This window comes from Monodelphis domestica, chromosome 4 (assembly GCF_027887165.1).
Source record: "Monodelphis domestica isolate mMonDom1 chromosome 4, mMonDom1.pri, whole genome shotgun sequence".
Classification (NCBI taxonomy): Eukaryota; Metazoa; Chordata; class Mammalia; order Didelphimorphia; family Didelphidae; genus Monodelphis; species Monodelphis domestica.
The window spans coordinates 279,973,695-280,000,460 of record NC_077230.1 but is presented as its reverse complement, the minus strand read 5'-3'; the positions used below and the strand labels follow the sequence as shown (position 1 = coordinate 280,000,460).

General features: G+C 37.1%; 1 protein-coding gene and 1 pseudogene across 1 annotated transcript in view; both read left to right on the top strand.

Moving 5' to 3' along the window:
* Window positions 1-6,477: 6,477 nt before the first annotated feature.
* ARHGAP32 (Rho GTPase activating protein 32) overlaps window positions 6,478-26,766 on the top strand; it is a 430,718-nt gene continuing 410,429 nt past the window's right edge. Inside the window, exon 1 of the mRNA XM_056794599.1 lies at window positions 6,478-6,598. The gene's annotated coding sequence lies outside the window, so the exon portion shown is untranslated. The remainder of the gene's footprint in view (window positions 6,599-26,766) is intronic.
* Window positions 22,380-26,766, top strand: part of LOC103105016 (dnaJ homolog subfamily B member 14-like) — a 109,863-nt pseudogene continuing 105,476 nt past the window's right edge.

The window sequence follows — 26,766 nt, the reverse complement described above, 5'->3', positions numbered from 1 at the left end:
TCCTGAAAGTTTTTCCAAGGCCTCAGCTTTTAACTGCTCCTCTTTGCCCTGTATCTGTGACCCAGTATTGGGTGGTGGGCAACAGAACTGTCAAATGGCCCTTGTTCTTCCTGCATCCAGTGGTTGCTTTGGAATCAATCCCCTGTGCCATGTCTTGGCTCTTTTCCCAGTACCTTTGTTCTAGAATGCTATCTATGTTGTGTTCCTGGCCAGAATCTACTCCCAAGTCCTCTGAGGCTTCTTCTGTGACTTCCTGGCTTTCCTGATCAGAATTTGGTTTGGTGCATTCTTCATATTTTTGTTGAGGAGGTATGTGTGTGTATGTAAGCGAAGCTGGATTCTATTGCCTCATTCTAACATCTTGGCTCTACCTTGGGTTTGGACAAAACTTTGGGAGGGTTGCTTTACTGCATGCATCATTGGGCTTTGTATGTGATACCTCTTCTCCATCTGATGAAGTTGGGGGCATTATCTGGACATCTGCTCTTGGTTCCCTTTTCTTCTTTTTCTTTATACTTTCCCCCTTGGCAATCTCATTTATTTCTAAGGCTGCAGCTATCACCTCAATGTACTCAATTCCCCCAAATGTATCTTTAGCTCATACCTGTCTACTGAGTGGCAGACCTATATGTCCAGGCATCTACAAAACACATAACCATCTCTATGATCCATTGGCACTTCAAGCTCAACAAATCCAAAACTGAGCTCATTATCTTTTTACCTAAACTTGCCTTGCCATCTGACTTTAGTATTTCTGTCTGGGACTTCATTTATTTGGTGTCTCATGTTTCTAACTCTAGGGTTAGCTTTGTTTTTCTTCTTCCTCACTTCTCATATCTATTAAGTTCCCAAGGCCTGAGGGGTCTGCTTATGCATCATTTCTTGTATCCATTTCCTCCTTCCTATTTCCACAGTTTCTACTCTCTTCCAGGGCTTTATCACCACTCTCCTAGACTATTAGACTCCTACTAGGTCTTCCTACTTCTCTTTCTTCTCCCCCCACCCATCTTCCAATCATTCTTTTAGACATTTTGCCATGATAATCTTCCTTAGATGCCTATAGTATAGTGGAAACAGTACTGGACTTGGAGTTAGGAAGACTTTGATTCAAATTCTTCTTCTGAGATTTGTAGTTGCAAGACTGTGCTCAAATAACTTAACTCTTTTGATCTTGTTTCCTCATCTGCAAAATGGGGATAATAGCACCTGGAGTATTCACAACTCCTCAGGCTGTTGTGAAGTTCATATAAAATCATGTGTGTAAAGTTCTTTACAAGCCTTAAGTTTTATAGAAATTCAGGCTAAAACTTGCTTAATACAGGCTAATAAACCTAGTTGTGTAAGGAAATGAAATGAAGTTTATTATTAAAATCACTGCATGGTAGATTTGTAATATGGTTTCTGAGAAATCTGCTTTAAAAGTTGATTAATGTTATTTATCATGTTATGAATAGATTAGTTTTGTTTTGTTTTGAAACCCTTACCTTCCATCTTGGAATTAATGCTGTGTCTCAGTTCCGACGCAGAATTGTAAGGGCTAGGCAAAGGGGGTTAAATGACTTGCCCAGGGTCCCACAACTGGGAAGTATCTGAGGCCAGATTTGAATCTAGGACTTCTCATCTCTATGTCTGGCTCTCAATCCACTGAGCTACCCAGCTGCCCCCAATAGATTAGTTTTTAAAGGAAACACAAAATCAATATCTTTAGTATGTTGCAAAAGTCTCAGTCCAGTTTTAAACTTCTGGGCATCTTGTATTTTCAACAGAAGAGGATTTAGATGGCAGGTTCTTCTATCTATTCTCTAGTACTCAGTTAGGGAGATACAATGCTGAGCTGCATCTTTGAGCAAGAACAAGGGAAGTCAATGTCAAATCCTGCTTTGGGAATGCTCTCTTTGGAGCCTATCTGGCTTTTAGCAGAGAAAACATTTCTCAAGCCAGCTGCTTAGCATTCATTCTTGAAATGCAAATAAGTTCCTTTCTTCTCCTTTAGGGAATCTCTTAGCTCTCTCTAAGACTGGAGGTCAGATGTGAGTACTGCAGTCATTTTGGTGGGCTGCCCCTGTCTCTGGTTTACTTATCTGCACCATGACTCTGCTTCAGTGCCTGGAGGGGACTGCAATGCAACAGATCTGGGGAAGCAGGGAGTGAACACAGATGCTACAACCTAGAAGATAGCTGTGCCAGGCCTGGGTGGGGAGGTTGTGCCAGTAAGCCCTCCAAATATGTAAATGAAGTCAGGAATTTGCCTTTTTTACCCCTCCTGTACCTCATACCAGGTATATGAATACAACTATAAAAGGTTTACCAAAAACAGTAATTTAACATTATGTTTTACAGTACAAAAGCTTAATTTTTAGGGAATGCTGAAATTCTAGGGTTTAACTTTCTCCATTCCTAAGAGTTAGTATTAAGTCATGTATTTTCTTGTTGATTGATAATTTGCTTCCAAAAGTTGAAACATGAATGCATCACTCCTTTGGCTTAAATGCAGAATAGCAATAATAATTTGTGTTTACTTCATTTACATATTTCAAATTGAGGATAGTACATGTTGGCTGAACAGGAGAGTAAGGAAATGAAAAATTCTTGAACTCAAGTTCTCTTTTGGTTGTTTACTCTTATAATTTGGAAGTGAAACAAAAATTTGTTAAGCACCTACTATGTGCCAGACATTTTGTGCTAAACCTTAAGGAAAATACAAAGAAAAGACATAGGCCTTACCCTCAAAGTGATTATGATCTAGTCATACACATGCAAAATAGGATATGATGGATGCCTAAGAGAAAGTGCCATGTGAGTTCACTTCTGCCTGAAAAGGATCAGGGTATATTTCATGGATGGAATGGTAGCACTTGAACTAAAGGCAGAGAAGTAGAAAAATGCAAGATAAATTTAACAGAGGGTATTCCAGTTTACTTGGAGCATAAAGGGGAATAAGAAGTAAAACTTTAAAAGTAGGCTGGAGTCACCTTGGAGAGTGTTGAATTCCAAAACCAATGGATTTGACTTTATTTGGTAGGCATTGGAGAACTCTTGATGGTTTTTTAATGGAATGATGTGACCATTTGATCCCCTTTTCCCCTTAGTTTTCTTTATACTGGCTACAAATGGTTTAACTATGAATGTGCAATGTCAAGTGCCATTACACAAAAATCATAACCTTAATTTTATTTTAATTATTAAAATTATTTTTATGTTTTATTTTTATTTTATCTTACTACCAAATTTCCACATAAGTTTCCCAAGTTTATAGGATTCATGTTGTCTCCCTCCCTTCTTTCCTTTCCCCTCTGACAAGCAATTTGATCAGGAAAACCTTCGTTTTAAATGTAAACTTTGTGTCAATAACTTATTCTTGAGCTGTACATGGCTGCAAGTACATATAATTGTAATACAGTAAGTTAGATAAAATGACTAAAGTATTTTGAGAACCTAACTTAACCTACTGTGGCATTCCATTGTGCCCTCTGGTTCCCCTGTTCTATTGCTAACAAATTATAGTCTTCCCCCTTGAAATGATTTAGAATACATTCTGTATTTATTTACATGTGTATGCATACTCTAACACAAACTGGCTGTGTGAGACTGGTTCAGTCAAATTCTCAGTGCTCCAGGCTCTTCTCTAAGACACTGACCTGTGTTATTCCTCAGAGTTTTGTCCTCTTAGAGTTCTTTATAGTAATGAAATTAAAGGCATGGTCCCTGTCCCAAGCTTTATAATTACACATATATACTTGTTTGTGTGTACATGAATATATGTCTCCATTTTATAAATGTATGTATATATTTCCTGAAAGCAGAGAATATTTCATTTTTTTTGTATCTTCAAAGCATAGCACAGTGCCTGGCACAAAGGTGCTTAATTATAAATGCTTGTTGAACTCATATATATACACACTACACACATCATATTCATCAATGCAAATAGACCTCTTATATATGACTCATTTCCACTAGTAGTTTTCATTATTTGAATTTCAGTCATTACAAATACAGGTCAGCTAGATGGCATAGTGGATAGTCTTCTGGGTGTGGAGTTATGAAGACTAATCTTGAATTCAAATTTGGACCCAAACACTTTCTAGCTATGTGACCCCAGGCAAGTCACTTAACCCTGTTTGCCTCAGATTCCTCATCTGTAAAATGAGCTGGAGAAGGAAATGGTAAAACATTTCAGTATCTTTGCCAAGAAAATCCTAAATGGGATCAAGAAGAGTTGGACGTAACTGAAAAACAACTGAACAAGAACAACACAAAAATAATGGGGGATACTATCTGGATGCTAGTTATTTTAATCTAGAATTGAAACTAGCCATATCCTATATCCTGGAAGTCAAGAGCTTGGGGACTTTGTTGGAATAATTTGGCTAAACAGGATTTAATCCTACCATTATGATATATTAGAGTTTAGTACTAACTCAGTTCTATCAATGGAAGTACAAAATCCACAGCTTTCTTCACTTCCATAGATAATGCTTTGCCACAAAAATGTATTGTACCTCATAGCACATAGACTGTTGTAAATGTAAAGTTTGGTAGTTGTTGGGCCTTTTGACCACTGTCAATAAAAGCTTGTAGACTGGAGAATAACTTTGAAACCCTTCCCACAATTTACTTTGCTACTTATTTCTCAAGGGCTTCCAAGTTACCACAGCTGAGCTCCTGGAGATCCTGGAGTGCATCAAACGGATACCAGTAGAGGGCAGTGATGCATCCATTTGACGTGTCCTCCATCATCATCTAGCTCTAGTCACAATTACTTTTTGCCCTGGTTGTTCCAGGATGGAAAATTTCAAGTTTCCTGATCTCAAAAACCTTACTCCATTGAAGCTCTCAACTGGGTTATAGGATTCTTGTAAATTTTCCCCATTCAATTTCTCTCCAGAGACAGAGTTTAAATGCCTTCTCCCTGACACCAATGAAATGCTGAGTGATATTAACATGTCATGGGCAAGGCCATGTTTTATATTTATATTGCTGTTGTTTTCTGCAGTGAAATGACCAATTAATAATCTAAGATGTAGAGGCAACTGGTAACACGAAAAATTGGTAATGTTCTTTAGCAACTTCCAAACCACTGCAGTAATATTAGATGATGCAATAGTTTGGCATTGGTTAGCCTGAAGGTTAAAAGCAAACATGGGGACTAAATCTAATGTTTTTTTTTTAAAGACAAAATACATACACAAGTAAAAGGGAAAAAAAATGAAACAGGATCTTGGAATCTTAATTTTACAATATCATTTTTTTGTAAAGATGATACTTCTGGAAGGTCAAAGTTTTGTAGAAATGCTAAGTAAGAGCTGCGATGATAGGAGGAAGAGACAGGGAGATTCCACCAAAGTTGGGAGGAAGGGGAGTTAGTTGTTCCCCTCCACTCCCTACTTCATTTTACTAAACGTACTCTTCAGAGCTTTCTAACCGAGTTCTCCTTCCTGGATACCCCTTCTCTTTACCTCTCATATTGGCCAGTTTCAATCATCTGATCCCTCCTGGGCATAAAGCCAATTGTAGGGACTTCTAGGGCCCCACTACGTGTAATAAGGAAGAAGGGCTGATACCCAACACCCTAATATAATACAAGATGGAAAGACTGGAGTCGTCCCAACTTGCAGCACTGCCAGGTTTTCTCTTTCCTCACAAAGTGACAAAGTGTTCTAACAAGCAAAACAGCGAAAATCAAGGAGAAAGCCGAGATCCTCATCTTTGCACGAGAGTGAAACCACTGCCCACCTTCCTTAGGATCGCTTTTCCTGCTGTTGATGCAACAGCAGCTGGATTTTTATGTGTTCCCCAAAAGCCACATCCTTAACAGCCATCTCCCCCAAACCTCAGCGCCGCCCTCGACGATTCCACCTCTATAAGACCCCTCCTGCCTGAGGCGTCCCGCGGCCTCTGCTAGTCTCTCGCGCGCTCTCCTTATTCCACGTGCGTTCCCGGGACAACAGCAGGCGAGGCCTCCTGTGCGCGCCTCCGCGCGCGCGCAATCTCTCTCGCCTTCTCTCCTGCACGCGTGCTCGCCCTGGAGGCCGCGGCCGCGCGCGCTGCTTTTCCCAGTTGCTGGAGTCTCGGGTGTGGGAGGAGGAGGGAAAAAGAAGAAGAGGAGGAGGAGGAAGAAGCAGCTGGCGGGCTCTGGGAGGGGGTGCGCGGGTGGGCGGGAGCGATCGAAAAGAGCTCCACAGGGGGCTCGGAGAGGTGACGGGCGAACCCTCTCCTCTGAAATCTTCTCCCCGCCCCCCTCCGAGAGCCGACCCTTGCGCGGGGGCATTTGGCCGAGAGAGGGTCGCGGGCACTGCGGGGAGGGCCTGGGTCAGACGTGCCCCTGGGTCGGGGGGAGGGCGGCATGGGGCGCCGGGCCGAGCACCCGCGGCTTCCCGCGGCTGCCGGGCGCTAGCCTGGACGAGCGGAGCCGCAGCCGGGCCGCCCGGGGATCCCCTCGGTGACGGTGACGAGGACTGCCGCGGAGGAGGGAGGCTGAGGCGGCTGACGAGAAGCGGGAGCCCCGGCGCCCCCCGAGGGCCGGAGACACGGAGCGGCGGAGGCGGCGGCGAGGGCGCAGGGGCGGCCCGGCGCAGCGGCGGGGCCGGGGGCCGGGGTAAGCCTCGAGGCGGGGGCGGGGAGGGGTGTACATGTGTGTGTGTGTGAGTGCGTATTTGTGTGTGCGCGCGCGGGGAGAGAAGGCGAGTCGACCACCCGCCCCTCCAGGCGCAATCGAGTTTTAAAATCAAATTTACAACCAAGGTGGCCCGCTCCCTGCCTTTTAGATCATGGCTGGGGTTTTGGGGGGGGCGTGGTAGTGGATCCGTGCTTAGGCTGACGGTCCCCTGTTTTTACCCCCCCCTCCGCAAAAAAAAAAAACCAAAAAAACTGACCCTATAAAATAACCAACCTCCAGCCATCATCCCTGGCGCTTCTGGTCTGTTGCAAAGCCTGTTGGATACCCCCTCCTTTTTATTCGGCGTTTTCAGTTTAGGAAAGAGCTTCACTATGCCGTATAACGACTCTCCGGGAGTCGGGAAAACGGGGTCCCCTTTGGGAGACCGGAAGCTCCCAGGAGAGCCTCTCCCGGTGGTTTGCCTCTGCTGCCCATGGGAGAGATTGCAGGTTTGTCTCTTTCCCGGTGCTGTGCCAGTGCGTGTGAGGGCCAGTCTGAGGAAGATGACTGTTCTTAGGGACTCCTGCAGTGGAATTCTCTTCCTTCCTTTCTCTCTTTCAGGGAAGTGGCTTGTCATATTATTATCCAGATTTTATTGGTGACTCCTTATTTCAACGTGAATTTCCCTCCACCTCCTTTTCTCACTCCATTGTATATTATTAGTTTTAGTATCACACTGGCTTCTATGTAGAATATGTTTAAAACATTTTGTAAACAAATCCAAATGGAATTAGGCAAGTAGATTAAAAAAAGAAAAATCAAACATGGTCTCACATCCTAAGTAAGAGTTCTGATCATTTTAACTTTAGCTTTGGTCCCTGAAGCTTAATGAAGGTGGATGTGGAAGATCCAACGGGATTTCGAGGATGCAATTTAATTATTACCTTTTAAGGGATAGATATAATTTACTTTTTTTTGATTTGCACACTGAATTAGCGTTCTCTTAAATTGCCTGAGGCCCTCCATGATGCTTCATAACAAAGATAACTCTCCTTGTAGTAATGAATCACTTAATGGTTTTCCTTCTTGCAGAAGACTTTTTTGGACCCATTTCAGACATTTAAAGTTAGGAAGCTTTTCTTTTGTATGGATGCCTTTGTGAGAAACCTGTTCATATTTCCAATGGAAGTCCCCGCCCCCCTTTTTTAAAAGCATATACATGATAGTGAAGTTAGATTCTATGTAATTCACTAGTTCTGATTTAACATTTAATTTGCTGCCATAATCTAAAAAGAGTAGCAGCTGTAGCTGTTTATATATTTTTTCCAGATTTTCCATGGGTAAACGGAAGTTTGTTTAAGGTCTTGACATTTGGTGCTTATTTTTAAGGATAAGGGAAATAAAGGATTTAATTGCTCCCCAAACTTGATGCCAAAGCTTTTTGAAGATTCATTATGTTGAATCCTTTCAGGGAAATTGCTTGTAAATTATCTGACATTAGAGTGTGTGGACTTACATTTCAATGATCCTCTGGATCTTTTGAATGAAATTGGATACACACACACACACACACACATATGGAGACGCTTTATAGAAGAAGTAGAATATAATTTGAGGATGACTTAAGTGCTTTATCTTTTGCATACATTCCCTCATCTCTACTGAATTCCATGAAATAAAGCAGCACTTTGGACAGAGACTTGTCTGTACACTGGCTGGGGTTGAAGCCCAGTTTATAGTAATAAATGAGAGTATAAACTGGAATTAGTTAGAAGTTTCATTAAGGTAGAACCGTTAAGGATATCAAAGTTCAAACAGTTAGTTGGAAAAATCTTCAGCTATATAACTAATTTTGGTTTTTGGGTAGGGGAATAAAGGTTTAATACTTCTTGCAAAGCATCTTAGTGGTCATACTCTTAAATGTCTTTTGGCATTTTTGCTGTTGCCCCCTTTCTCTCACTTCTCTTTCCTGATCCCTTGTAGATAAATGTATAATTTTTCTTTTCTAGCAAAGTACTCCTTGTTTACAGAGCTGCACGTGTGCACACACACAGATATGTAGTTTTGTCTTCTGCTGTACCAAGTATTACAGTATGGGTCAGAGATTACATATTTAGATTCATTTCACACATATGGAGGAATGGGAGCTGCTCTTACAGATGTATCAGAAGAAATAAGACTTTGATAGTAAAAGACTCAATTAAAATAGCTATTTGAGTGGTCAATTATAGAACTTAACCCTTCAATGATTAAGTAGATATAATTCATATATACAATATATGCATACATCTGTAATAAAGATAATTAAATGTAGGCACAGTAGCAATTTTAGACTTTGTACAACCAATCTATATCCATATGATATTAAACTGGTTAAACTGCTAAGAGAAGTCTAATGTTTTCAAACCAGCCAAGTTTTAAACTAGATGCAGAAAGTGAAAGAAGGCAAGAACACAATACAAATAATTTTTCCAGCTTTAAAATTTCTATGATTGGTTCACATCTTCTTTGGAAAGATTTTAAAAATTACTTATAGTTGAACAAATTTTCAGTTATTCTGTGACTGAAATCAAGAATATGATTATCCAGATTTAGTGCCTTTTTAAAAATTCTACTGCTGTTCTTTTAGTGAATTTTCCTGCTTGTCTTAATTTCTATTAAAGGTGAATGCAGAGGAGATGAAACTCACATCATCTTTATAAAGTTCTAAAGATAGTGTATATGCCTATAGGAAGTGTGGGATATATTTTAATGATGGGTCCATATTAGATCTGTTCTTTATTTCTGCCTTGTATGTAGAGCTAGAATAAGTTTTAATTTACATATGTAAGGGTGGGTGACTACCATCAGCCTTTCAATTCGGTCCAGATTGTTTGAAGCTTTAAACAGTTCTACTTAGCACCACTGTTTTTTCCCTAATATAAACCATGACCTAAATAACTTTTTTCTTAATATAGATCAGAGCCCAAAATGGTGTTTGTTATAGAAATGTAAGACTCAGTTTCTGCTTCTCACATATACTTCACATCATTTAACTTTTCTGAGCTCTATGCAAGCCTTTAAGACTTAAGTTGCAGAGAAAGTGGCAACATTAATTGGTAGAGGGAGTTTCTTCACCTAGGAATTACCTGAAATCACAGGTCAAATTACTATGCCTAGCCTTTAAATCCTTATGGACAGCTATTACTATGATTGGTTTACTATGGTAGTTTTGAATAAGTTTCCTCTGTTTTATTTTAGTTTTGCTAATTATAAATGATCAAGGATTTGATTTTTCTTCTTCTTACTTTCATGGTACTATTTCCCTGAATGCAAATAATTTTTAATACCTGTTCTATATTGGACCTTTCTTAAAGGAAAAAATGTGAATTGTGTTTTATTGAAACTGGAATTATGTGATAGTTTTCTTTTCTTCATATATATTACATTTTGCTGAAGACTTCCATGTTATTTATGTAAGAATCAAAAGTATCCTCTTCATTTGTGAAAGAATAAGAAGAGCATTTTAACCCATCTTGTCCAAAAAATAGACTTGACTAATACCTAAAAACCTTGATTGAAAACTCTTTTAATGTTAGTATTTGATTTTTAAATTTTATTTCATTTATTTAATTACATCGCTCAAACAAAAATCACCTTTTTCTAGAAATTTCTCTAAATTATCTATTAAGGGCAAACCTACTTTCTTGGAGCTGGAAGAAGAACTAGTAATTATGGGGAGTTCTTTGGGAGTGAGAGTAAGTAAAACTTCATTGTTTTAAGTGTTGCTGGCCTGGAACTCAGTGGATCAAAGGATGAAGTGAGAGGATATATGATGTTATGGTCATTGATCCAGCTTTCTCCTTTTCACTACTATATAGTTATTGGTAGGGATGGGTGTAGAATTTTTTAAATTCTATCTGGAAAATTATACAATTCTAGTTGATAGACCTCAGAGAAGGGAAACTGAAATGACAAATAACTACACTAAAAAGAGTAAGACCTGAAAATTAAGTATACTGCATTGTGTTGGTTGTATTGGAAGGAAAACTGCATTCTTTTGCTTTTGACAATGTGTACAAAAGGGTAACCTTTTTACCCAAAAGCTGAAAAGTATGGGACAGGTAATAGGAGACAGAAAGAAAAAACCCTCAGAACGAAAAAAGACAGCTAAAAGAGAGTCACAGACATAGTGTTGACAGGGTACAAATAGATATTGATGGCAGAGAAAAGAGCTATAATGAAGAGACAGATGATGAAGTGAATCTTTGATCTCGAGATGAGTGGCAAAGAGATACTTATACCTCAGTATCTCTGAAGGGCAGCATTGTGCCACATTGAAGGCATATCATTGATGGGGAAGCTTTGTATTTGGGTGAGGAAGTGCTAAGAGCATCAATGTGGCATGAAAGCTAGTAATAAACCACAGCTAAGTTAGTCTCTGGCAAGGCACTTGTGACACATCATATGGGAAATATGAGAGAGAGGAGACAGAGAGAGAGAGAGAGAGAGAGAGAGAGAGAGAGAGAGAGAGAGAGAGAGAGAGAGAGAGAGAGAGAGAAAAAGAAAATAAGGGCATGCACCCATCTAAGCACCAAGGTTAGTGCTTTGATTCTCTTCATAATTCAGGATGTTGGTTAATTATCACAGAATAAATTTTATAATAAACTTGGTATATTATGCAGATTTTTAAGAACATGTAATATGAGGCAGCTATGGTTTGAAGTAAATAGTGCACTGGACCTTGAATCTTGAATGTAAATTGACCTGCTGTCAAATACAGCTTCAGTCATGTACTAGCTATGTGATCCTGGATAGGTCACATAACCTCTTAGCTTCAATTTTTAATTTTGTAAAATGGGCATTATAATATCGTATCTCCCAGGGTTATTGTGATATAACAACATAATCCAATGCTAAATGTTTGTAAAGAGCTTTGCTAATCTTAAAGATCTATAAATGTTATCTGTTAATAGCTTTGATACTAAGATAATATTAAAAGTATAATTTTTTGATGTTGCTTATGACATGGTGTCATTCTTTTGCTTACTTTTCCTCCCTCCAAACATTTTAGCTAACCCGTAACCCTTTTGAGAAAGTGGTGTAGATGGGATAAAAGATTGGAAGAAAACTCATAGGATGGTCCAAGATTGATTTTCTTAGTGATGAAGAAAGATATGTTGTGTTGTGAATGGTGCTGGCAATTCAGATTACACTGATTAGAGTTTGGAGGTGGATGATATTCTGGAGACTAAGAAAAGTACTTGAAAAAAAGTTTTCAGCCTTTTATTGACTAATTTTGCAGAAAAGCAGATTATTTTACATTTATGAGAAAATGATAATAAAAATATCAATGGACAACACTTTTTCCAGTAAAGCAAGTTGTCAGGTAATTTCCGAGGTCAGTGTTTATTTTTAGTCATTTGACTCATATTATTTGTAGTTATAGCTGAAGCTATATCAGGTAAAGGCTTAACTTTAGGTTTGGAAAGTGTGATATTAGATTGGATTAGATTGCTGCTGATATGGTTTCCAAAGATGATTCTATGATTCTTTGGATTTGTGGAGAACATCATTGTCCAAAAGGACTTAATTTTCCAGTGTGTTTTTATATAGTGATCTCATATAAGTGGTAGGAAGTGGCTTAGTAATGATGAGAAGGTTCAGAAAGGACAAAGATAAAACTTTTTTTGCCTACATTTTCAGTTCTCCTTTGTGTCTCTCATTGTGAAGAGGTTGTAAATGAATTAAAGGAGATAAAGTTCTTGAAAGGAGGTCTTTAATGGAGTACCCCACTTTTTAAATCAGTGATTTAGACAAAGGCTTAGATATCATGTTTATCAGATATTCAGGTGACACTAAAATAGGAAGGATTGTTAAAACATTGGATGACTGGGTCAGTAAGCAAAAGGTTCTTAATGGTTAGAATATTGATCCCAATCTAATATGATTGAATTTAAAAAAGATAGATGAAAAGTCTTATATTGGTTTTAGAAAATCAATTTCATTAGCTTCAGAAAAACTAGATAGCTATGACTAAGTGCAGGCAACTTGGCTGAAAAAAGTCTAGAGGTTTCAGTGTGAATCAGTTTTGTGGCATCACACACACACACTGAATCAGTATTATGGCATGACACACAAACACAATCTTGCAGATCAGCACTTTCTCTCAATTTAGTCTTCTACTTTTGTACCTTTACCAAGTGACATAATGGATAGAGCATTGGGACTGGAATAGAAAATTTGAGTTCATGTTAGGCCTCAGGTACTTACTTGCTGTGTGACTCTGGGCAAGTCACTTAGCTTTTATCTCCCTAAGTTTCTTCATTTGTAAAATGGGGATAATAGTAGCATTAACCTCTCAAGATTGTTGTGAGGATCAAATTAGATATATCTGTAAAGTGCTAAACACAAAACTTGACATAAAGTAGGTAATTAATAAATGCTTTAGTTTTTGTTCAGTCATTTCAGTCAGTCCAGATACTGGAGTACTTTGTCATTTCCTGTTCCAGCTCATTTTACAGATGGGGAAACTGAGGGCAAACAGGATTAAGTGATTTGCCCAGGGTCACAGTGTCTGTGGCTAAATTTGAACTCAGGAAGAAGAAGCTTCCTGACTCCGGGTCCAGGACTTTTAAACTCTGTGCCACTTGGCTTCCCCCAAACCTTAATCTTTGTTGTTGATGTTCAGTCATATCTAACTTTATGTGACTTGGTAGACAAATCCCTGGGGTTTTCTTGGTAAAGATACTGTAGTGGTTTTGTCATTTTCCCTCCCCATTGTGCCTCCATTTTATAGATGAGGAACTGAAGTAAATGGGGGTTAAGTGACTTGCCTAGGGTTACACAGCTAGTAAGTACCTGAAGTCAGATGTGAACTCAGATCTTCCTGATTCTTGTTTGTCCTCTTCCAACTGGGTCATAAATACTCATTTTCTAACATTCTCTTCCCCTTACTCCTTGTCCTTTGCTCCTCTAGCCTTGCCAAAAAAATACTTCTAATTATAATAGAAGGCTGATAAATGATGCTGGAGAAAGCCCTAACCATGCTCACTATTCTTTTTCTGCCTTGATTGGCATTATCTTGTTCCCCACAGTGACTATTCTAAACTTTGTTCTATCTTTTTCCTTTCTCTTATCTATTGCTGTAGTCTCTGATAAAGAGATGATTCTTTTCCTTGACAAAGCCAGACACTTTACTTGTGTCCTTGATCCCCTCACCTGTCTTCCTTTCTAGACTTTTGACTCCTGCATCATTCTCTTTGACTCTCACCTACAATCTCCTTATATCCTGGATTTTTCCCTGTTCATCATCCTTTATAATTTTTAAAAGTTTATTTTAAAATTCTGAACTTGGACACCTAAACAAATTTTCAATCCACACAGCAGAATACAAAAAGAATATCCTATAATGATGTGAGTCTCCTTTCATAATACTTGCTTTTTAAATGTATATAATAAATCCCACATATTACTTTCAAAATTGCTTTGCTTTTTTGTGTTTATACTCTCCTGCACATTATTAAAATGTATTACAAAAAGAGTAACCCTCTTTTTCATCATTATTGTAGTTTCTCCCAATTAAAAAGGAGAAAGAGAAAAAAAACCCTTTGTAACATAAGCATAGTGACAGCAAAATCAATTCATGCAGTAGTCATGCCAAAAAAAAGGATGTCTCTTTGTGTCCATCTCCTCTCTGTTAGACAATGGGTAACATGCTTTCATCAGAGTTTTGGTGTCCCTGTATAAATTGTCATCCTTCATATTCTCTTGGAGTCACTAAAATAATCTTTCATCATTTCTTATAGTATAATAATATTCCTTTGTAATTACATTTTACAATTTGTTCAACCATTCAGCAGTTGTATAACTGGCACTCTAAGCCATCTCCTTAATTTTTTTTTCTTTTTAAAAAATTTAAATACATTTATTTATTATTATATAAAAATACCCAGTTCCCTCTCTTCCTGTCTCCCTGTCCTTCCATTAGAGAAGGCATTTTTTTGACAAAAAAGTTATATGTTTTATTTATTTCTACTTATCAGTTCTTTCTCAGGGGGTAGACTATACAAGTCATTCTTTAAACAATTTCTCTTACTTTATATAATATTCTCTTGTTTCTGTTTGTTTTACTTTTCCTAATTTCATATAGGTCTTTCTGTACTTTCTTAAAATTAATCTGCTCATCATTTAAATAGGTTGTGGCATATGATTTTATATCTTTTGTTTTGTTTTTTTCCCTTTTAATTCCCTTAGGATCAGAAAGTTCATTTTGTTTATAGCCACCCTATTCCCTCCATACTGTTATCCTCTCCCTTAATTCCACCAATCTCCACTTGTTTCTCTGCTGATTTTGATATATTTCTACAAATAAAGACAACGGTGATGTAGGAATTTTGCCATAATTTATGGAAATGCATGTAAGAAAATTTCCCAATCTCCTTCCTTTGAATTAGACCCCCTTTTTCTTTACCATCAAATTTTTTGTTAAACCTGTCCATTCCATTCAGCTGAACTGAACTTTTCTGATCTCCAGTTCTTCCTCCCCTACAAACCTTTGGCCTCCTTTATTGTTTTTCCTTTCTTATTTTAAACTTAATAGTCTTGCTTTAGAATTAAGTTAAGCCTATTTACTTTGAGGAGTGTGGAATTTAACCCATTTTGGTACTCAGAAAATGTTAAGTAATATTTTCATTTGAGAAGAATCCTGTTATTCTCAAGAATTGTTTTGGAAAATATGGGGTATGTGGAGGAAATCTTTCTTTAGCTTTTCTTTCTATTGGCATTTACAGTTTTGAGTCCATTTATATATATATATATTTTTTTTTTTTCTCACATAAAAAATATCTTAGTTGGGACTCTAATCCAATAAAGCTTTCTTCTGGCTTTATTAAAATCATGTAGTTTAGGGGGCAGCTGGGTAGCTCAGTGGATTAAGAGCCAGACCTAGAGACAGAGTTCCTGGATTCAAATCTGGCCTCAGACACTTCCTAGCTATGTGACTCTGGGCAAGTCACTTAACCCCCATTGCCCTAGCCCTTACCACTCTTCTGTCTTGGAACCAATATAGCATTGATTCTAAGATGGAAGGTGAGGGTTTAAACAAATGTAGTTTGTAATGTGTTATTTCTGCGTAGGACTCTTTATGTCACCCTATTGGTTAAGATTTCTCACTAGTTTGAAAGATTTTCTGGAGTTTAATTGATTTTGCTTTCTTAAAACTTACCTTGTAGAGGTGGTTAGGTAAATTTTTCATGTTAGTGCTTGAAATGAATTATGACAGATTTCAGAATGCAAAGTTCTTTTGCAGAACTTTTTGAAGACTTGATATTTTGTAGCACATCTAGATAAAGTTAGACGGAGAGTTAAAAAAAGACCTTTTATATGAAATGAAATAGACCTAATTGTTTTAGGCAAGTAAATTTACATAAAAATAACTTTCAGTGAAACAATTATGATTTAAAACGTAATTTTTTTAAAAACTTCATCCCGACTTCTTATACCTTACACTGCCATGCAAGCTTTGATATGGTGACACTGGTCTCCTTCCTATTCCTTGAAGAGGATGTATCTCAGCTCAGAGCATTTTCACTGGCTGTCCCCCATGTCTGGAATGTTCCCTTTCCTCCCTTTCATCTCTGCCTTCTGGTTTCCTGGTTTCCTTCAAGTCTCACCAAAATCCTAGTAGAGTAGAATCCCAGTCACATTTCTGATCTTTTAATTTTGACATTTCTTCTTTGTTTCCTGTTTCTTCTGTGTTTAACTTGGTTTGTTTGCATGTTTTCTCCCTCAGGTTGTGGGCTCCTCAAGGGCAGGGAGTATTTCTGAATTTCTTTGTATCCCCAGTACTTAGCACAATGCCTGTCCTATAGTAGGCTTAGTAAATGCTTATTCTCTGAGTGATCTGGATGGCTTAACATGAAAAAACCAAAATTTTCGCTGTAGTAATTTTAAAAGAAGATGATGTTTCGTTTAGACTCAGAAGATGAAATGGGAGATGCTAGGAATAGGGCTTTGGGGGACTTTTATCTGATTTAAAAGCAAAGGTGATTCAGTAAACAAATTATTTGGAAAAAGAAATTTAATAATTTATGGTTGGATGAAGTAGTATGGTCCTTCAGCTGAGTAATGCTCAAGCAAGCCTTAGCTGTAAAGTTCAATCAGTGTAGTTGTTGCAGCCTGTTTCATTGAAGGAATAAGGACAAAAGTTTGTTTGTAACTACCATGGAACTGAGTACAAAGACTTCAGTGACCTTTGAACTTTGTGGCTGTGAATCTGAACTAAGGAATTGTTTAAGAATGGGAAAAGCTGCCAGTCCATTAAGGATCTGCTTTCTGCCTGCTTTCTCTAGAAATGTTGAATGACCCCACTGGAAAGGAAAAAAAAGAATCCTCCTCTACTAAGAAAACAAAAAACAACTCAACCTCTAATTGGAAGAAATTCTTTCTTGCTGCAGAAGAAATTATTTGTCTTTACACTAAAGTCTAATTAGATATTCATATCTAAAACGGCTATTCATTACAAATATTGCTTCTGTAGTTGTAAATTCAAAAAAGGATAGTAATTTTTGTTGCATTTCTAAGACTGATAAGAGATGTTTGTGGCTCCTTCCCCTGCAATTTTTGCTATGGTCTTTGCCAAAGCTCTATTTAAACTCTGTATTTAAAAAAACCCTTCTTTTTCTGGGTCACACTAATTCCGTGGCTTTTTTTGCTACTAGAGTATGTCAGGCAGTAATCAACAAGTGAAATCTATATCCATAAGAAAATTATTTTTGTGAGGAAATAAGAATACTAGGATTCTTACCATTTCATGCTGTGTGGCTATTACTATTAATATTCTAACATCTCACTGGAAAAATATTAAGCTATACAAATAGGGAATCTTAGTCTTAATGAAGGATAATAAGACCTATAGTATTTTGTATAAGGTAGTGGTGGAATTGACCCTTAAAAGCCTTGGAAATATTGACATGTGTTAAAGACTCCAAATTTCTGGAAAAACTGATTCTGAATGATTTTGCTTTGCATCTTATTGCCCATACCATAATGGAAACAATTTGTGTACTAAGATGGTACATCCAAACCCCCATTAAAAAGAGCTTTTTGCTGTAGTAATGATGATATATTATTTGTGCTAATCTTTCCATATAAACTTTTGCCTATTCTTGCTCATAGCCAGTGCAGAGTATTTGAGGTAGAAAATAATAGATGACATAATTTTATTTTATTTTAAAATGAATTTATTTAGAATATTTTTCCATCATTACATGATTCATGATTTTTCCCACCCCTCTTCCATCACCCCCCCCCCCCCCCAAGCTGACAGGCAGTTCCACTGAGTTATACATGTATCATTAGATGACATAATTTTAATAAAAGGTGAGTAACATTTTGGGGTGAGAAAGAGCAGTCCAGGTATTAGTTCTTCAGTCTGCATAAAGTCAGGAAATTAAAAACTGTCATTAAAGGTTTAGGACATGTTCTTTTATAATTAGTTTATTATTATTATTAAGAAAATATTTTAGGTAATTTCTTCACTTTAAAAATATTGCTTTGTAAAATTATTATTCAAATGGAAATATGAAAGTAAAACAATGAGGATATTGATCCCTAGCTGCTAGTTGGAAGAGTGTGGTGGTTTTGACCTTCTAATTTTATAGTGCTTGAGAATTTCCATTTTATTCCTGTGGTAAATAACATAAAAAATGTTTTGGGAAGTTCATAACTGCCAGAAATGAGCCACATAAAATGCTTTCTAGTGCCATAAGCCACACTGTATTAAGTCTATTAAATTTCTACTGAAAAAAGTCAGACCACATAAAAATTAGAGGTAAAATCAAGTGGGTACTCATCTTTTTGTAAATGCTCATTATGATGTGGTTTTGAGGAAATTTGGAATTTTTTGATTGCAGTTTAACAAGGAATATTTTTTATTTCATGTCTTCCAACCAAAACCTGGGGTAACTTCATTTATTTACCAGAAAGGAGATGATTTCTATTTTCCAGTTTTGAGTAGTCCTCAGTAGATCCTTCTAATGGCTTTCTACATTGTAACAAGGTCTATAGTCACCAGGTAGTTAGAAGAAGGGAAAAGAGGAAGTTGTAAGAGATTTATTCTTTTATCATGTCTTTGCCTTTCCTTTTAAGTTTTGTCCTCATTCCCTTCCTCTCCTAATCCCTCTCTATCAGAACTCCAAAGAAGAGAGATTATCATTGTAAGGAAGAATTAAAATTACCTGGTGTATACAAGGATTTCATAACTGACTAATCTCATTTTTGTGCATTATGGGGAACCTTGGAAATTATCAACTGGTTATATTCAACCAGAGGTATAGGAACAGAACTAGAAAACTTTCATTCTCTTCTTGCCTTTGACTAGCTGGGTGAAGTTTTGGCATTGGTCTACCTGATCATCAAAAGGCACAATTAAGGGCCTCTGGCCAATTATGGATTTTTCACACATGCAGAGACAATAAAAATTATTTTTTGAGGATCATGCAAATTGTTAAGTTTAGAATAGTATACATTTTGGTACTAATTAAGAATTTCATTGCCTAGTAATCAAATATTTAGCTCAAATGTATGTAGTTAATTCTATTGGTCCTTAAAATTTTCTCATTTCCAAATAATCAGCTGTTTATTTGTACTTTATGCCACAGTTATAGGCACCATGTTTGGGGAATTAGTTTACTTCAAGAAGATGAAGTAGGAATATTGAAATAAAAATAAGAATCCATCTGGAAGGATGAATCATTTGTGCATGACATTTAAAGGCAGCAGTCATTGTTAGTAACATTGTGATTCTCTCATTATGACTTCCTCTTCTGTCATTTTACTTTGCTTTTATGTGAGGAATTAATTATCTTTGAACCTGACACCCCTCCCCCTTTCAAATTTATTTCTGTTCAGGGAACTACCAACCTTCTAATCACTTTGGTTTGCAACTTTGAAGGCATCATTAATTCTTCACTGTTCCACCTACTCCAGCTGTCCAAATCTTCACCAAGTATTATTGATTCTACTTGGAAGCTATTGAGAGATGATAAGGTTCAAACAGAGATAGCTCTGATATTAGTAGAGAGAAGAAGATGGATGCATCTCTCAATAGCTTCCAAATTGGTCTTCCTGAATCCAATTTCTTCTCTTTCTAGTCATCCTCCACACATCCATCAGATTGATATTCTTAAAGTACAGGCTTCCTTCAAAGGTCAGGTCAAGAGCTACTTTCTGTATGAAGCTTTTCCTAATCCTTCTCATCTGCTAATGCTTCCAAACCTTTATACCCATTTCCTTTACTTTCTATGTATTTTGTTTACTTATTGTGCATATCGCTCTTGGGCATTCTATCCCCTCCAATAACAGATTCTTATGTATTGGGGATATATACATATATGTTTCTGTCAATCTGTGTGTTTACATGTATAAGTTGGATACCATGTTCCTTAAATTGTTATTTAATAGTATGCTGCCTTGCTGGTTTTAGTATACATTGTTAGAATACTACCTCTGAAGATTAAGAATTTTGGGTGACACAAAGGGCAATGGTATGCACAAGTAGACAGCTACATAAGAGATATCAGTCAGGAAATATGTGACTGGATGAATATGGACAAGAATTGTATAAAACAAGGTGTAGGAGAGTTGTCATCTCAACTAATAGAGGGAGAACTTATAACAGTAATATCTCATCCCCTGGAAAAATGCTAATGTTTGCTGATGATAGAATATTAAACAGTGTATTCATATCAAATGAATCTAGTTTTGAGTGCTTATGGAAAATGGGTGCCATAAATGTAGCATTTTTACTTGGGCTAGGAGCTGTTAGGGTCTTGTGGATATAGTTCCTATTAAGTTGAAAGTGTGTGGCTATGTCAGACATAAAATGTTCCCAGTACAGCTTCTTTTTGTCCCAGATAGTTTCTGCTTAAATATCACCATAGAACTAGTTTTTTTAGAACTGATTCAGTCCTTCTCATTTTTCCTTTCCCACTTATTTTATTGTTTGGGGAATGGGGGGTTAGAGGAGAGGTCTGTAAACTGGACTAGTTTTTCTGTAAAAGGCAAAGAAGTGCTCTCAAGACCTGATTCAGGAGATTAGGACTCTAGCCATTGATACCCTTTCTTGAGCCCAGGGCAAGAGAAGTCCCTGCTATATGTATTATTGCTGTGAAAGTCATAGACCCTTAGACAGATAGGTGGCACATTGGCTAGAGCAAAAACATGAAGTTGGGATGACGTGAGGTCAAATCCTGCCTTAACTTAATTAGCCATGGAAACTTGGGCAAGTAATTTAGCCTCTGCTGGCCTCAATTTCCTTATCTTTAAATGAAGTTAGAAATAGTACCTGCTGTCTATGGTTATTTTGAGGATAAAATGAAATAATATTTGTAGAGTGCTTTACAAACCTTCAGGAATATATAAATGTTAGCTATCATGTAAATACTAGCTTCTGATGAGATTTATTTCCATATGGGGACAAAGGGCTATGTATACCTAACCCAGTGGTGTTTCCTTGCTGAAAATTCTTTCTATGCTACCATAAACCTCTTTCTTGTTAAATGTTAGTTTCTATAAAGCCTGAACCACCCCACAGACCAGCCTGAGCCAATCTTGAGTCACAACAGGATTTTGTCTGAGAATTAAGTGACCACTGTCTTAGCCTTTGGTGGGGTTCATTAGAGATGTTTTAGCAAAAATAATTTGAAAATGATTAGCAAGTATTCATCAGTTTGTAGGCTAGTAGGTAGGATATAATCATCTGGCCCTGTAAAAGAATATGTTCCCTTTCATAAAATTGCTGAAATAAAAACTGAGTTGTTATCAATAACCTAACAATTAGAATTAAGATATATTTTGATTGAATCTGCTCCATGATTCAAGAATAGTTTATTTCATAAAATTCCACTTTTCTCACTGATTTCCACTGATTAGCAATAGTCAACAAGTGTTTATTAACCACATATCATTTGTCAGGCACTATTAGATGCTGGTGATAGACAAAATAATGAAACATTTTTGCTATCATGAAGTTTACATTCTATTGGCAGAAATAACATGAACTCATATAAGGGCATAGAAGGTAGTTTTGGAGGGGAAGGTTAACAAGCAATTGGGGGAAATTAAGAAAGGCTTTGTGTAGACAGTACCATTTGAACTAAGCTTTGGAGAAACTAGAGATTCCAAGGAACAGAAGTAGAGGGAATATAGTCTAGTGAAGTTTAGGAATGGGATATAGCCAGATTGTGAAGGACTTTGAATGCCTAGCTATGGCTTATTAAGGAGAAAATTGACATGATTTGACCTTTTATTTAGGAAAAAGCAATAAACCTGAAAATATGTTTTGCATGAATAAAATTAAAGTTTTGATTTTTTGATTTTTTTTTACTTCTACAGTTTACTTCACTATTTAAAAGATTTATGACTTCATTAATGTGATGTTGCCTCCACCAATACAGGCTATACCTCTCTTCACAATGACTTAAAGATGGTATTTGAGAATTGGCCTGGCTGAAAATTTTACCATTCTATAGCTAGCTAGCTAAGGAGACAATCTGAAGGCTGGTTCCCAGTTAATAGGTATATACATTTACTAGAATTGGGCTTGTACCATATCTTTTTAGTTAGTCACCAGGGATTTTAAATTCTAAATCCCAATGAAATACTCAAGTCAGAATGGAATTTTATGGTGGTTTATTTACAATAGAGTGAAGATATTAAGGAAGAAAGAAAGAGAGGAAAGGGAGAGAGATACCAGGCAGGAGTTCAGAGAGGGGGAGGGAAGGGTGGGGTCAGAGGATTAAATCTAGCACAGCTCCCAGCCACAAGGCCTCCTCCAAGATGAGGGGCCTCCAGAAAAGCCAAGGAAAGGGGAGTAAGTAAGCCTTGCACTCACCACATGACAGTCTAAGGGAAGCAGTCTCTATTTTGAGTTAACACTTATGAAAGGGAACTCTTTATTCTCGTTGTCTATTTTGAGTTAACACTTGGTTAACACTAACTTAAGTACTCCTACTTAGTACCTCACCAGACACTGAGTGTTTATTTGCTAAAGTGGGTAACAATTCAATCAATCAGGAAATTGTGAATCCTTTTGATAAGAGTTTACACCTCCAAAGGATGAGAAGTGGATCCCACAAGACACTGCCCCTCTGGGCAGTGCTAGACAATTTGAAAACTATAACTGGTCCCTGTAAAGAGGAGAAGGGACAAGAAGTCACTATAAAAGACCTGAATTTCTGAGACTAGAGGTCAGCTTCAGGAGTTGTCCTCAACTGCCTCTTGGAGGGAACTTGGGTGAGTGAATAGCTGACTTTCCTGACTTCTGGAGAGATGTTAATTATGGTCAAGGGTTAACAAGTTGTGCGGGGCTGAGTCAAGCACCAGAGCAATATTTAGTGTGATAGGCTAAATAGCTTCTCTACCTTCATTTTGTATTTCTCAACTTTCACTCTCCACCTATTTTGTAAATAAAAACTATTGAAAATCATTTTGACTTGAGCTATAATATTTTAAATCAACCACCATATCATTTATAATTTTCATATATTTTAGTCAAACCCTTAATTTTAATTCCTTACAGTTGTAATAAATAGAATTTCCAACTTTATCTCTCCAACTTGCCTTCTTGTAAGTGTGGTAATGTTCCACAGTGGTATTGGGTAAACTATCATGTTTGATTAATGGAAATCCATCAGTGCTACTTGACAAAATGATCAAAGTATGAGGTCTACTGATGGCATATCAACAAAGTATCTTTGTATAATCCAGGTTGGCACAGGGAGACATAGAGAGAGGTTTGCTGACACTGTGGTCACCCCAGGGAGGAACATGTAAACATGCAGAATACCCTATTGCCTAGAGAAGGAATGTTTCAGACCTGTTCTGATGCACTCTGATGGGACAGGTGTCAATTGGCAGCTTTGTCACATAGCCAGTTTTATGTTCTAGCCAGGTGGACTAAGAAGGGAACTTGCATGCCAAAGTTATGTTCCTGGCCAGGGAGGCCCTGAACATCATGGAGAAAGTAGGATGTTAAGAAACAGGCAATAACAGTTTGGCTCATACTCCAGGAGTAGAAATCTCAGTTCTTGTATCTGGTCTAGCTTGCAAAGATAAAGGAGGAATCTCAGACTAAAAGATAACCTGTATTTCTATTAGTCCAAACCAACCAAACTTTGTAGATGACTGATTGAGGACAAGTACAGCAGTATTTTGCTTTGAACAAAACCCAGATCAGGAATTTGGACAGTGCAGACCAGAGGGGTGGCAATCAGACTTTGCCCTAAATCAGACCACTTTGGGAGCACTAAAGGTTATTAGCCTGTGTCTGAAATCATAACACTCAGTACCTGAAGAAACAGCAGCAAGACCAACCCAGACACTCTCTCCAGAAGTGTGACAGAACCTCGCCTTAATGCCAAGGCTAAAGTCAGAAAGTAGGCTGGAATAATGGGCAAACAAAAAAACTACACCATAATAAGCTATTACAACATCAGGGATGCTTATGACACGAATGTAGCAGAGAATAACTAAAACATTTATAAACAATGCTTCAGAGAGAAAATAGAGCTTCGGTACAACCTCAACTAGAATTCCTGGAAGAGATGAATCAAGAATTTTAAAAAATGTTTTCATAGATAAAATGAGGAAATAATAATAAAATAAAATAAAACTTTAGGAAAAATTTGGAAAAGAAATGAGAGCTGTGGCAGAAAGAATTGGAGAAAAAATTAATGATTTATCACAAGTGATACAAAAATTTACCTAAATAGCAAACTCCCTGAAAATGAGAATAGACGAAATAAAAATCAATCATCCATGAATCAACAAGAAATATTAAAACCAAAAGGCTTAGAAAATAAAAGAAAACATAAGGTACCTTATAGCAAAAAGCAGCAAACTTGGAAAAGACATCAAGGAGAAAATAAATTTAAGAAAAATTGGGATACCTGAATACTGTGACCAAAAAATCCCAGACATCCTAGTTCAAGAAAACTTAAAAAAAAATGGCTAGATTTCATAGAACAGAGAACCAAAATGGAAGTAGAAAGAATCCATTGAGCAATTACTGAAAGAACCCCCCAAATAAAAACTCCCAGGAACATCGTAGTTAAAATCCAGAGCTTTCAGATCAAAGTAAAAATACTAAAAACAGCTAGGAAGAAAGATTTCACGTACCGAGGAACCACAATCAGATTTGCCCATGATATAGCAGCTACCATTGCAAAGGAGTGGAGAACTTGGAATAAGATATTAAAAGGTAAATGATGTGAGCTCAATAGTCAAAAATAATTTATCCAGAAAAAATGAATATGTTTCAAGGGGAAAAAATTGATCTTTCGTGACGTAGAGGACTTTCAAGCATTCTTGATGAGAAGAGCAGAACTATGTAGAAACTTTGAAGTTCAAACATTGGAATTACGGGAGTTATAAAACAGTAAATATGAATGAACAATGATAATTGACTAAACAAAGATTCCACTTTAATATAAGGAGGTATCTTTGCGTTCCCTCTGAGCCCTATAATCATTGTGGGTTGTAGAGGGATTCTAATTAGACAAGGCCTGGAAGTTGTTCTGATATGTCTTAGATCTTGAGAGAAGAATGGAAGGATAAGGGAAGAGGAATACATTGCAGGCAAGGGGGGAGGGTGTGGAAGGGAAAAGGTTAACATTTCATTTAATGAGGAAATAGGAGGGAAAAGTAAGAACGGAGGGGGAATTTGAGAGAGGCTAGATTAAGGAAGAGATCCACTATAAACAAAACAAACTAATGATTTACAAAAATGTTTGTATCTCTTTTGAGATGGCCAAGAATGAGGATCTGAGAGGGTACTAATAAATCGGGGAATTAGAAGAATAAATAATGGTCTATAAATATGATTGAATAATATTGTCTTGTAAGAAATGATAAGAAAGTCAGAAAAATCTAGGAAGACTTGTAGGAATTGATGCCAAGAGAAGTGAATAGAACCTGTTTAAAGGGAAAATAAACTTTATTTTCCAGATTTAAATACTCAAATGGATTAGCAAACCCATTGATTTGGATGTTCTCTCCAAGGATGCTAATTACAATGCATCCCTTTCTGCCTCCCAAAAGTTCCTCAATTGAAGCCTTCTCTTTCTCTTTATACCATGAGGATATGATAGAGCATTCTGGTCAAAGATCTATCATATTTTCATCTCAGCAGGTGATGAGCTCATCACTTTCTGGCATATAATATTTTCCATGACATTCTTTATTCCTGAGCTGTGGAATTGCAGCCTGCTTATACCCATCACACTTTTTATGTTGCCTTTTGTTTGATCTTCAGAAGTAGTAATGTTCCAGGTTTCTCTGTATATTTGCAACATTGTTAAAATGTGTATATTAAAAAGATGCCTTTTTAATGAGAAGTTTGGGATAAGTAGAAGTGCTTTTTAGTTTTCCAAAAGAAGTTCAGTTCATTTTTTCTTCCTTTTCTACTCTGAACCCAGCTCATTGTCCATTGTATTATCTATTCTAAGTATATCTATTGTTGTAAAAGCTTTTTGGGGTTTCCATGCAAATTGCATGTTGAAATCTAGGCCATAGAAAATTTTCATCCATTTAGTCTTTCCTATGCTGATAAGTTAGATTCCTTTGATGATTACTGATGTATTCAGGCAGTTCTGCTGTGTCTTGAGGACTGATATAGTCCGTACAATGTTGGGAAGGCTCACCAAGTTCCAGGGTTTTTCTATTTTTTTACTGTTGTTTTTTTTCTTCTTTCTTCCTTTTCCCTTCTTGAAGCTGGGGAATCTAGATCCAGTCTAGGATGTTTGAGTACTCACATAGCTTTGATGAGATTGAAGTTCACCAACTTTATTCCTTCCTTTGAGATGGAGGACCACCAGGTTTTATCATTTCTCCAGCTTCTACATACTATAAACTCTTGGTGGTACTAACTTGCTGTTGAAACTTAAGGTCCCCTGAATCTTGTTACTTGCTTTTCCACTATGCCTTACAGACTTTTCTTTCCACTTGAACTTTCATCTAGCTTAACTTTGTTTTGTATTGTCTCCTCAATTAGCATGTGAGTTCCTTAAGAACAGAGACTGCCTAGCCTTTTCTGTTTGTGTCCCCAGTGTTTAGCACATGGTGCCTGGCACAGAGTAAGTGCTTAATAAATGCTTTTCTCAATTCATTCATTCTTTCATTCATTTGTT